Consider the following 13,599-nt stretch of genomic DNA (forward strand, 5'->3'; position numbering starts at 1 on the left):
GCTATCGTAACCTGGTTATATCTTGCATACACATAATATGTATCGTTAGGTAAAGTTTGCTCTGCCACCAAAGGTAATATCTCGACTCACTCCCGCCCGATGAGCCGACGCAGACAGTTTCAAATATCCGATTAAGCCTTCGCTCAATCTCCTGTCATTATCAGACTCCTCTAATCAAAGTCTACGTTGAGTTAGGAACCATCTCACAGTAGGGGGAGTGATTTAAGAAAGGGGAGGACAAGGAGGAAGAGGACATTAACATGCTTACGGAGGATAACAAAGACTCGTCTATATAGGAATGCAAATTTCAACTGCGTGATCCTCAAGAACTAAGGTAGTGGTTAATTCCAGTAATGGGATTTGTTCATCTGATATTAATTTTCGTACAACGGGGTTGAGTTCGCTGAATTGCATTTGAGGGTGGAACTTACATTAATAAGGATGAATCAAATATTCATTGAATTTTATCGATAGACACACGAAGAAAATAATACAGTGGACTCTGGTTAGAGTCGACTGTTTTGCGGGATAGGGGAAGCGAATTCGGAGAATTCGACTCTATTTCCCTGCCCCCACTACGCGCTCACGCCGAGTCCGACTTCCGAGAAAACTGGGAACGATAAAATGAAAAATACTATTTCTTTTCTCTCTCAATTCAACACTTTATTTTAATGATAAACTTTAGTTCACAGTTTCAACTATAATAGCAATATTCATATAGATTCAGACGATTTTTTTATTATCAATATTTTTAATTTCATTGACTATATTTGATCACAGAAGCTTTGTACCTAACATTCCATAGAACAGATATTTCTTCTGGAGTTAACGAACTATGTGAATCAAAAATGTTACAGTCGTTTTCTTTACCTCCCTTCATTATTATATTTAATACAATTTCGAATTAATTTTATGCCAACAAAACGAGATCCTCCCCCCATAACAGCCAGAAGTGGACTAAATTTTTTCATCGACAATTCAAATGCAGAATATTTTATTTTTCGCCTTTACTGGAATCGGAAGACAATAGCAATTTTTTAAGAAAATATTGGAGTGTTTACTCTCCGGCTTGCGTGGGGACAGAGTGGGGGAAGCGCTCGAGCGGCGGGACAAAAAAATTGAGGGGAAGTTCGACACTAACCAATATGCTTCTAACCAGAGTCCATGTACTTGGAAATTTGAGATGATCCCAAATCGAAAAACTTGGTCGGTTTATCTGTTTATCTGATTTACACAAATGCCTGGTTAAAGACCCAAAAGTCGCATTCGGCGCCCGAAAACAGACCATCTTGGTAGTTTTTTAACCTGAGGTAGTTTCACAACCATTTTGGTCTGCCCAGTGAGGATAGGAGGCTAGACCCAATACCGGCCAAAATGCGTTCACTATTCGCGCGATTCTTCTATATTCTCCACACTGATAGACTGATTTGTTTATTCCAAACGAGATTCGTTAACTATTAACGAATGATAGAGTTGAATATGACCCAATGAATATTCATTATTAGTTAACGAATGGTTCATTTGAAAAGTGAAAATCAAGTCAAACAAGGCTCCTCAAATGTGAATTTGGTGACTATTAACGAATGAACAGTTGGTGAGACCGAATACAACCTCGTCTCCAACCAAATCCATTCGTTAATAATAACTAATGGTTTCTATCAGTGCATGGGCTTAAAAGGATTTCTACACGGTTAGAAAATTACTCTTGAAATATCAAGGGAATAAAATTGAAATTTTTAACAATGACAAATTTATTTGAAATTTATATATTTCTTCATTGACGAATCAGTTAATTTTTTAAGTATTCACGTAATTCTCGATTTTTAAGTCCATACGGCACTGAAAATCCTTAAAAATTTTGAAAATTCGGACAACAACGGTTCTGAATTCTCAATCTATTCAATAATTGAATTGTATGTGATGCTCAATTTTCACGATGAGTTTGGAAATTCAAGCTTTCGTTGAAAAATCAACGATTGTTTAACATGAAAAACCCAATTTTCTTGAATTTTCAAGATGAATGAGAAATTTGGTGAACGCTTTCATTTGAAATTGAATTCAACCTCTCAACATCGAAAATTCAGATGACCCTGTGACTAAAATTTCAAGAAATTTCTAACAGTGTAGTCGTGGAACTTTGATACATTTTTATTTACTGAATTTCGAAAAATTTTCAATACCTAGACTCGAAAATATCTTTGCCAATAAAAAATTGTTTTGAAATGCAGAAACTATTAACATTCCGATAATTGCTTGGTATGAAAACTGGACTTATCCAACACCTGTCAAGAATATACAACCTGAACATACCCAAGGAGTTGGGGGGAGGGGGAGCAAAGCCCCCTAGTATTATTCTACGAAAGACAACATTCAAATGCAGATCAATCAGTATCAATCCGTATTCACTCATTTTTGTTTAATCAGGATAAAAATTTAGTAACATACTCATGTAAATAGTTCACAATTATGGATTATCCAAAATCGCAAGTACTTAAAAAAAAATTTTTTTTTTGAAACTGAAACATGAAGATATTTCCTTCACTTTGATACAAATTTCAATCCACCAATCCCTATTCTTTATTTCGAAATGAAATGGACAATATGCACCAAATCCATCCTCTTTTCGCCTGGGTAGGGTAAACTGCCCAGTAGATGGACGTTCGTTTTTTTAGCAATTGAAAAAAAAATTAATCAAAACAAAATCACTATTCAGGGGTTAACAATCACAACAGTTAGTGAAAATTCAAAGTAATAATTCGCATTTCAAAATTTTTTTGCGTAATTTCCTACCCAAAAATTGTTCGGTGCACAACCGATTTTTTTTTAGATTTTGAATGGGGGAATTTTCTCAAATTATTGGTAATTGGGAAAAAATGGTAAAATTTTAGTTTATGGAGACCCAAAATCTGGGGTCTGACAATCTGTCCCTTTTTTTTGCTATTCAAGGGTTGAGTTTATCCTTTTTATTACGGTCTCACCATAAATTTTAGGAATTTTGAGAAAGTCGGAAGGAAGTAAAATGTTTTCCCCACACGTGCCAAACAGATGACCATCCGTCCAGGCAAACCAAAAATTATGCTCTATATAAGAAAAAGGGTATCCCATAATTTCGGGAAATCCCCAAAACTCTCTCAACTGTAGTTTTATACACGCCTTCCCACTTTCTTCTGACCAATAGTTTTAAAGCGAGAAAATAAGATTAGCCAATAAGAAACATCCATCCCTCCCATTTTCGAATTCAGAACTTGGAATTTTCCCTCAAATCTGATCAGTAACCATCGCGACATCGTTCAGTGAAGACTCGACTCTCACTGAACCTCTCTATATATCTGGACCTTTCTTCAATTAATTTCGCGTAGTTTTAAATATTATCGTATATTCAATTGTGTATCTTTGAACAATAATTTTCGTGAAATTAAATTTAAGGTGTTTAGTGAACCTGTGTTATCATTCAAAAACATCCTGAACTCTATTTTTATCCACATTACACTGAGTCGGTTTACGTTCCCGTATCAGTCGTTGGATAATTATTGGCGTGCTGCAGTTCCAGCATACCTGGGATTTACGACCCCAGGCAAAGGTCCTCTACGAAAATCCAGAGTCAACCGCGTCAATAATATCCAACAAAAATAGCTCGTCCATCTATAGGGCAGTGTCCATCTACTGGGTGGCTTACCCTATCCCAGATTTTTCTCTGGCCATTGGATTCAGTATGATTTTACACATTGTCTTCTATTTTTATTTCTGTTTTTTGAGTCTTCTAGTAGGTGAATTATCAATTTGATCATGAATTTCATAAGAGCCCGTGTATACGGAAAAATTAGTTCATTCATTTCTGCTGAAATTATTGCGATTAATTTTTTTTAAGATTAGAAAAGTTAGTTTTATATGTTCTGTCAGCCGAACAAATTACAGAACTTTCCATGACCATGAAAAAAAACACATTTACCGGCAATTTACCGACACTGACTAAACATCCTTAAATATGTTCCTAAACTATAAACAAAAAACTATTCAGTGTCAACTTCAAATACGTCATCTCATTCTATTCTACCGAGCGAGAATCTCGTTTGTCGCGTCTAATAACGATTAAAAGCGACAAGAACATACACATCCACGGTCCATTTCTCTGAAGCACACACGGTCGACATTCATTCATGGACGGTTGATTCTGATCTACAGTGTCACACCCTCGCGCTCCACCTCCTGCATGTTCACCTGGCAACTAAATAACTGCTGCAAGTCATTATCATCACGTTCAAAGCACCCACACCGATATTACGTGGAATAACCGCTACAACGGTCATTTCATAGATTTGATGGCATTTATATTACCCTTGTGATTACGACTCTCTCAATTCCCATTAGATTACAAGTTTTACCGTTGCACGAGTAGGGAAGATACACTTAAAAGCGGATAGAGTGGAACGATCGTTTCAAATTGTGTCATTGGCTGGATCGGACGATTTCAATGAGCGAGTTCGCTGTAATAATATTTCATAGAAGATAGTTTCGGAAATGCGTGTTAAATGCCACAATTAATTACCTTTTGGTCAATGAATTTTCGTCATGTGCGATTTGATATAGATTTATTACAGGTTTATGAGGTCTTTAGCAATGAAATAATTCAATTACACGGTCTTCAGTGAAGCCACACCAATATTCGAAACGTTCATGAATTTCCAGGTTTTCTTTGAACGAGATCGAAGGTGCGCTCCGCGCGTCTCGCAATTTGATAGATTTTATGTAATTCATCACGTTATTATTGCTGATTGAAGTTGATTGAAGTCATTATGTTCTTTCACGTATTCGAATTTCTATAGTATTATTAAGGAGAAATTCGAGAGAAGCGACGGAAACTTGTAACACTTCAATTGTCAAATATTGAGATTATTTTTATTTTGAATTTCAGAATTAATTAAAAATCATCCTGAGTCTCGGGGGGAGCTCAAGCTCCTACTACTTCACTAAAACAAGAAGAACCATTGGGACAGCCTCAAGATAGGGAATCTTTATTAATTTATTGGGGATGCATTTCGAGGAAAATAATCATCGAGAAACAGACATGAGGAAGAGCAAGAGGATGGCCCTGAGAAAAATCTCTTGGGGTCACATTGGATTGGTTGATTGTCTACAGTGGACTCGTCCACCATCTACAGGGGACTCGACAATCGGAGACGTTGGACCCGCTCATCAGCGGGAATGGACTCGTCCAGACCAAGGACTCTGAGGTCAAGTAGAAGCTGGAATAAACCTGGGGAATCATCCCCAGCAAAGCAACTCATCGTGGGATTAAACCCACAACTTTAGAAATTTTAAAGAAAACTTCAGGAAAATTTTATGTAAATAATTCGAGTCAAGATTTAACTTTATTTTGCAACGACATCATCCAGTCCAGGAACATTCATTTGGGCTTTTGACTAGTTTGGAGGGTAGTAGAGGGGGGAGAATCGCCTGGTCACGTGGGTTTTTGATACTCCAAGACACGCCTCTGCGTTGAACGCAGTCGAGTAGTTGTTGAGCAGTAGAGAATTGGGAACACGAGTTGTTCTTGGTTGAGAAGCTGGGCCAGCTAGAGCCAGAATTTTGGAGTAATTGAGGACTGGAGTCGATCTTTGGACAGCCTGCAGCAGCTGGAGCGGATTCTGGAGCCCTGGTCTGGATGATTATCGAGCTAAGTCGTGTTGGGAGTAATTTTTCTTTGTGTTGAGGTCGGGACTGGGTTCCGAACCTGTTGAGTTAGTTTGGAGGTTGATTTAATTTGTTTAGGATTTTGGAGAGATAAACAAGTCTCATTGATTCATTTTTCTTTGGTATCTCGAGTTGAAATTCATTTCCATTTATTTTTGAGGAGATTGGGAGACGTGAAACAACTTTTGTTATAAGATTAAAACGCAATCTATTTAAGTTTAAGTTTTGGGATGCTGTAATTCCAAGATTAGCTAAAATTGATCTTGAATCGTTGAGAAAGTGGGTAAAACTGGATTTTCCCTCACGCTGTTTAATATTTTTATTTTTTCTACACTAAGTAAGACCAGTGGTCCAGTAAATTTTCTTCTGTGAATTATTATTTTCTACATATTTTTTATTTTCCATTTCATTGTTATTTTATGTTTTTTTTTTAATATATTGGTTTCTTTGGGGCATAAAATTAATTATTCGGGATTTATTTCTTGGGCTTTCAAGAATCCGATAGGAGGTATCGATCCTCCTCTCCCTTGTTACAAAGAGTCCGGGTTGGGATTCTATTTGGAATATTTTTGTGGTGGCTTGTCGCAGAACTTGGCGTTGTCTATTTCGCTAAGTCTAAAAATGTTGAAAATAGTCTGGCGCCCACGGTAAGTTGTGCGTTGGACAGCCTTAAGGTTGAGGTCAATTGTGATCAGTTGGTTGTTAATAATTATCCATAAAAATTTAAATTGATTTGTAGATCGTCACAAACTTCAATTGAAAATCCATGATTATTTTTTGTGGCGCGAGCCACAATGAATTGTTATTCCAAAATTCATATGAAGCGTTTCGAATATTCTGTATTCTGTTATGTTCGAGACAAACATCAAGCTAGCCTTGTTCCTCACGAAATTTCTGGACCCGCACTCAATCGCCACATATTTTATTGCGAAGGGATGGACATTTCCATCGAGAATCAATAGGAGATATGGCGAAACCTATGAAAACGTGCAATCGAAAGCAAAGGATTTTCGATAGAAATCTATGAAAACTTCTATTAACCCTCGTATCACTCGCGCTCGAGCGCGAGCCTTCATCCGTCGCACGGTTAGCGCAGTGCCGCTGGGGTAAACCGAGAGCGTTGTTGCCACCTTAGCGCTTACCGCTATGCACGCATTTCAAGTGTGACACTGAATGTAGCAACATTGTCGCTTGAGGGGTCGACGGGGACTCACTCGCATGCGGCGCCGCTTTTCTATCCGTTCTACGTTTCTTTTCATTTTTTAGCTAAACAAATTTCCCGAGAAAAAAGGACAACGCCAATGCTTAATAAAAGAATTGAAGTAGGAACTCTCATTTTCTCAGATTTTTTAAGCATCGAGAAACAGGCTAAAATATAAGAAAATGAAAAAGGGTGGCGCCGGTTCATTGAGCGAGTGATCGAGGGTTAAAAGTCCTTGAAAAATTCGTCGAAAGCCATAAAAACTATAATTGAGAATCAATACATGCTCCGTTGGAAATCACCAACATCATCATCAATATTTTTAACATGATCAACATCATCAACACTATCAATAACATCAACATTATCATTACCAACAAAATCAGTATCATCGTCATCATGCTTGCGATTTCTTTTTCAGACATTTCGAAAGAAACGTGTGATATCTTCTTTTTATATAAGATATCTGTCGAGGGATTCTTGCTAAATTTTCCCGGAGCAGACAAGTTACCTGGAAAAATATTAACTGATTCTAAATATTGTATTATCTGAATATTGTTGAATCTCCGGACACTGGGGGATACCATTCAATTAAATTATTAATATTCGATTTTTCTTATGATATTGCCACATTATGTCATGAATTTATGGATAGCTTTCATATCTTTCGAACAAATTAACATGAATGTTCAGGGCTGCATTAACAATATTAGTCTGTCTGTCGATAATTTCCAGTGGAAATGGTAGCTTGGCAAATTTTAGTAGATATCCCCAAAATTGAATTATCTGCATTCACTATTCCCTGCTCAAAGTTCGTTCATATCGTGCGGTGTGTCCTTATCAGCCGGCGGCTTCCCGTCAACTCGAATTCGCTGTTCAATACGCGACAACTTCCATACTGATGATCGAAATAAAACTTGAGCTTTCTTGAACAACTTTCACCAAAAAGTTGTTCAATTACGGTATTCTTTTATACAGATTTTTTTTTAATTTTGAAGACCAATCTCAGTTCGATAGTACAAACGGTTGCCAAGGTCAACGATTGTCGTAAATTTCTAATAATAAATCAGTAATTCATTAAATCGAAATCTCATGTGCGCTATTGGAAAAAGGAATGTATAAAGTATATTCGGTAGAAATTTCAGATTTGTTTGTAAAAATTGTCTCGATAAACTAGAGGTTTGAATATGTATGCGACATCGAATTCAATTCTGTAATATTTATGTATTGGAGCAATTCCACGTCAAATCCGAAATGATAAAATAGTATATTATGTCATCAGGCGATAAAAGTATTATCTGGCGAATGCGAGTTTATAATCCGAGCCGAAGGCGAGGATTTAATCACATTCGCCAGATGATGCTTTTATCGCCGTGTGACATACGATATTTTATGTCGTTGGGCCCGAAAACCGCGATCTAACTGAGTGAAGCGAGGTTAGAATCGCGGCTTATCGCGCCTAATGACATAAATGTCATATTTCTGATTGTCTTGTTGATTTTTTTTCGAGACGGAGTACATGAGACCCAGCTCTCATAATTTTTTTTTGAGCGATTCGATTTTTTTAGCGAATTATAATTTTTCACTTTTTCCTTTTGAATTTTGATTGTTTGAGAAAAAGGTAAAATAATTCTATTTAACCATTAGAAATCGAATTCGTTTTTAAACATTTCAAGGTAATTGAACAAGCTTCAAAATGAGAACAATTGAACTCAATTTATTCCATTTTTACAGCGGTTATGGAAAAATCCAATTTTTTTTCAATCTGCAATTACTCGAAAACTTTTGTTTTTATCTCTCTCGGATCCATATATGACATGGACCCCGTACTTGAGAGGTTAACTATTTTCCTTTTTGAATGACGATACAAACTATTTCATGTTGAATATATTTTAATCAATCACTCCGTATCATATCTGTCCTCTTCAATGGTCGGCATGAATGATTAATTCGATACGCAATCGTAAGATAATCCAAATATATTAACATTTCTAATGAATATTTGAAGGTGAATTAATTTGCAAAGATGATATTTCGAAAAATGGGATTAAATCCTGTGATTTTTGTCTCATTTACAACAAGGCTTAAATATAGTGTTGACTCAGGTTTGCTCTCATAATACATTAGAATATATATGCCCGAGCTATCAAGATGGAAAAGACACTCAGATAATTTGAAAGCGTCACACGAAAGCTCTCTACCGACGCTCCACTCTGTTTGCTCCCATTTTTCTAGCTCTGCGTGACCACCAGTATCCTCGTTTTCTGGACAGAGCGCGTTGCCTCGTTGGACGAAACGAGAAAGGAGATCTTCCTGGGTTTTAAAAAGTCCATAGAAAGATACCACTAGACATATAACCAACTTGTGTTTGAAGATGGAGACGGGAAAATGTAGGAGTGGAGAAACGTCCCACCACTTTCGCATTTTTTTTCAATGTAGCAGTAAAAAAATGGTGGGGGAGGAGCAGGGTGTGAGTAGAACAGACGGAACCGGCGGCAGGGGGAGGCGGAAGATAAATGTTCACAATGACGGAGGACTTTGGAGTTGGAAGGTCACGAAAAATCAGGGGATTTAGAGGTTCATCCAACTTGTAACGCAAAAACTACTGTCAGCCAAGATATAAGAGATCTATTCTAAATTGTTAAAAGATACTTCTGATTTGCAGCTCGACGAATTTCACGACAGCTTGCACCGAGAAGCAAAATTACTTTTGCTAAGGAATCATTTTTTTGTCAGAAGAATTAATTTTTTTAATGGTGTCACACTATAACTATGGAAGATGATTTGAGAGCACAAAGATATAAATTGAAGAAACTCTAGGTTCTTATTTTAAGAATGTTTAACCCATCAAATGGATAACTCAGTTGAAAAGAAAAATGAAATTGACTAAATAAATCATTCATGTTACAAATTATTTTTCTCATCAAATTGGAAGTGTTATGGCGTACTTTTGCGGTCTCAAAAACAATAATTAACGAAAATGTTTATAAATGATGGAGGACTCGAAACTGCAGGGGTAAACTGCAGTGGCAGTCGAATTTTTATCGTGCAACATCGCACACTTCGGCTAGTAGTGGGGCTGTAACAGTGAGATGAATGTTTGTGTGTGTTGTACATGTCCATATGCTTCAAGCACTGAATTATCGTCACCGACTTTACCGACCTCGATCAGCTGTTGTGCGGTGTTGTCACGTTGCTTGACTCGTAATGGCGGTCAAAATTTTTTATAAGAATTCGAAAATCAATCGAAGATATCACGCCTATATGTCACGGTCCCCTACTTGTTCTCGCCGACGATAGATTCTCCATGGTCTAAAGTAAATGACTTGTCTTTTTTTTCAATATCTTGAGTGTCTAACCCATGCAACATCTCGATCAAAGTTCACACGGCCACGTTTCTTCCATAAGCGTAATGTTACAAGACGTTATTTTCAGAAATTAATTTACTATCACTAGTATGCCCCGATGGAGCCTGGCATATGAGACAATATCAAAATTAGGGTGAATAATGTGGGTTTTGCCTAAACACCCTTAAGAAGCTCAGGGTTCCTGATTTCAGTACCAAAGTGTCCTAATTTAAGTACCATGAATACTGGATTTCAGTAAAAATTACTGAGATTTAGAACCTTTCCTCTGATTCTCAGAGAAAATTCTCTCGGATTAAGTGGAGAGACAAAGTCCTGAAATCCAGTACCTTTTCTTTCCGGATTGAAGTGCCATAGACTACGGAAAACTAGAGATTGTTGCAGGAAACCAGAAACATATTTTCCCTCTGCAAACTTATTAATCTGTGGAACTACGTTACGTTAAAAATCGACCAAGGTGGTCGATTTTTGGCCGCCAAATGCGATCTTTAGGTCTGCAATCGAGCATCTATGGCTAAATCCAACCAAATTTTCCGGCTCAGGTCGTTAACTGGGTTAGTTTGTAGTCTACCAATTCGTAGGCTACAGATCCCGTACAGCGGCGATTACATTTCTTTATTTTCAAGGAAAATGTTCGATGATAATAGCAGGATAAAACTAGATAATGGAATGAAGAGAATCCAAGCCAAGTGATACGAGAGGATATTTTCATTAAATGAGAAGAAAAAGTGGTTTTATCCACACTGATAGACTGATTCATTTATTCCAAACGAGATTCCTTAATTATTAGCGAATGGTAGAGTTGAATATAACCAAATGAATATCCGTTAATAGTTAATGAATGGTTCACTTGAAAGGTAAAAATCGAGTCAAACAAGGCTCCTCAAATGTGCATTTGTTAACTATTAACGAATAAACATTTGATGAGACCGAATAGATCCTCGTCTCCAACCAAATCCATTCGTTAACAATAACGAATTCTCCCTATCAGTGCAGGAATGTGAGAAGCATCAGAATTTTCAACTGTATCCTTGTCAAAATACTTCAACGGTTTATCATTATCATCGAAGCAGCATTCTAATAATGAATCAATACACTGTATTCTGACGTATGTTGCCATCCCATAGTCAAAGAGACGCAAAAGCTATGCTTCACACCCCCTTTACGCCCCTTTGGCTCTTCGATGATGCTTCGATGATATGCTTCCTTCGAAATTTAAGTCTTAAGTTGTCCTACTATGCTACTTCATTATCATTATCATTTATTTGAGAAAGATCAGCTAAGCTGGTGTACATCTCATTCCAGTGTGAGTAAATGTGTGTTTTGGCAAAAATTACGTTTAAAATCGAAGGTAAACAGAACTATTGCATGATTAACCTAGATACGAATATAATCAACTAGCCGAGTGGAAATTCTGTTCAGGTCTCGATCAGAAACTGATCAACTCCGATCCGAAATTCTGATCAAGCATGTTACGCCTCCACCATATGTTTTTCCACTAGGATTTCTCCACCTACCATCAGGCATTAATTAAATTTAATTTTTTTGAGAGAAAAAATTAGTAACTTCCTAGCCGGGAATCGATCCCGGGACCTCCCAATGTCGCGTCGGGTGCTCTTACCATCTGAGCTACCAGGACACTTACGAATTTCACTCTCAAATTGACTCATACCCGAGTGGAAATTCTGTTCAGGTCTCGATCAGAAACTGATCAAGTCCGATCCGAAATTCTGATCAGGCATGTTACGCCTTCACCTTATGTTTTTCCACTAGGGTAAACAATCGTCCAGGCTTAAACCGGATGAAAATATACTGGATACAAAACAACAATTGATGTACTTGGAGTGAGTGACCAACATTAAAGCTCTCTAATCGTGAACCTAGAACATTATACACTATTGAGGATGGACACTATTGAGGATGATCTGCGGTGAAGTCTCCCCTTTCAGCCAAGGCCCAACAAACAGCATACTTATATGCAAATTTGGAACTAAGAAGCACTTAGTAGTAGTATCACTAATGCCTAAATTCTTATAATATGACCCTGTAGTAAATTTTATGATTTTTCTACCTATTTCACCACATTCAAAATTTAAAAAATATTTTTAGAAAAGTGTTAATTAATTCTAGCTCTACCCAGAATTCCGGTAATTCGAGCTCTTAATAAGAGACCCGAAACATTCAATTTCTCACCCTAAAAAATACCCGAAAAAAATTGGCCAACATTGGACATCCCATACCATCGTAATGCGAGAAGTGCCATGTCCCCCCTCCCATCGCATCCCCTTAAAAAACAAAACCCTCAAAAAGAGAAAAACCGGTCGGATTAAAAAGTAAGCGCTCCGAATTCCCATCACCAGCCCCCACTACCCCATATAACCCTGAAACACCAACATTCGACCGTTCCAGTATGGAGCTTCATCCTCGGCAACAATAACAAATAAAATGCACGCTCAGTTGAGCAAAAAAAATGTTTCTCCACCGGCGATTGAACGACGAACGTTGAGTGAAACAAAATACGGCGTAAAAATCAAACAATCCGAAAGCTAAAAAAATTATGTGGTAAAAAATATGAAGAGAGATTGGACCAGAAGCTGTCGGCCATTTTTCTTGTCAATGTCAGAATATGGAGGCTCAATGGTTTATTATTTTCAAACAAGTTTCTCCGGGTATAACGTGACACAGAAAAAGAGAGAAAGAATGGGAGTGAGTGAAGTTGGATGAAAGCAGGGAACATGAGAAAGAGGAAGAATGGATTTGCAAGGCAGGACACAAGTGACGTGGCATCACATGAAATTGCAGTACGTGAGCCAAGTGTTTTGGATTTAAAGGTAGTTGAGTCCATGTTCTTTGCCACCCGAGAATACTCAGATGACATCCAGACACATTTTGCGAGCCAAGAGGTCGTAAAAGGCTTTTTCCCTCTCCACCACTACCAAAAAGCGAACCTCTCCTCCTTCTACTCTTCCTTTTCATCCTCATCCTCTCTATCGTCCTCAACTATCTATTCCACGTTTCCCTTTGTACGAGAATTCGTACATCGAATGCTCGTTTTTATTTGGAATCCGCATAGACACTTTTTTTATCGCCACAGTCACCCCACTTTAGCCCTAGAAACAGCGAGGGAACTTTCAATAGACTTTGCTTAACGGCCGGCAGTCTCTACGCCAGAGCTAATAAACAATAAATCCTTCCTTTTCACTCGGCGTTGTATCCAAGTTTTCCTCCCCTTATACCTTAGCTCTTTATGGTATTTTGTTAACCCTCAGTCATACTATGGGCATTTGTCGAGAACGTTTTCCGCGGTTGGGTTGTAAACGAATGATGAAGAGGTTATGTTTA

Source organism: Diachasma alloeum, unplaced genomic scaffold, assembly GCF_001412515.2.
Source record: "Diachasma alloeum isolate Michigan unplaced genomic scaffold, Dall2.0 Dall_scaffold_00256, whole genome shotgun sequence".
NCBI classification, from domain to species: domain Eukaryota; kingdom Metazoa; phylum Arthropoda; class Insecta; order Hymenoptera; family Braconidae; genus Diachasma; species Diachasma alloeum.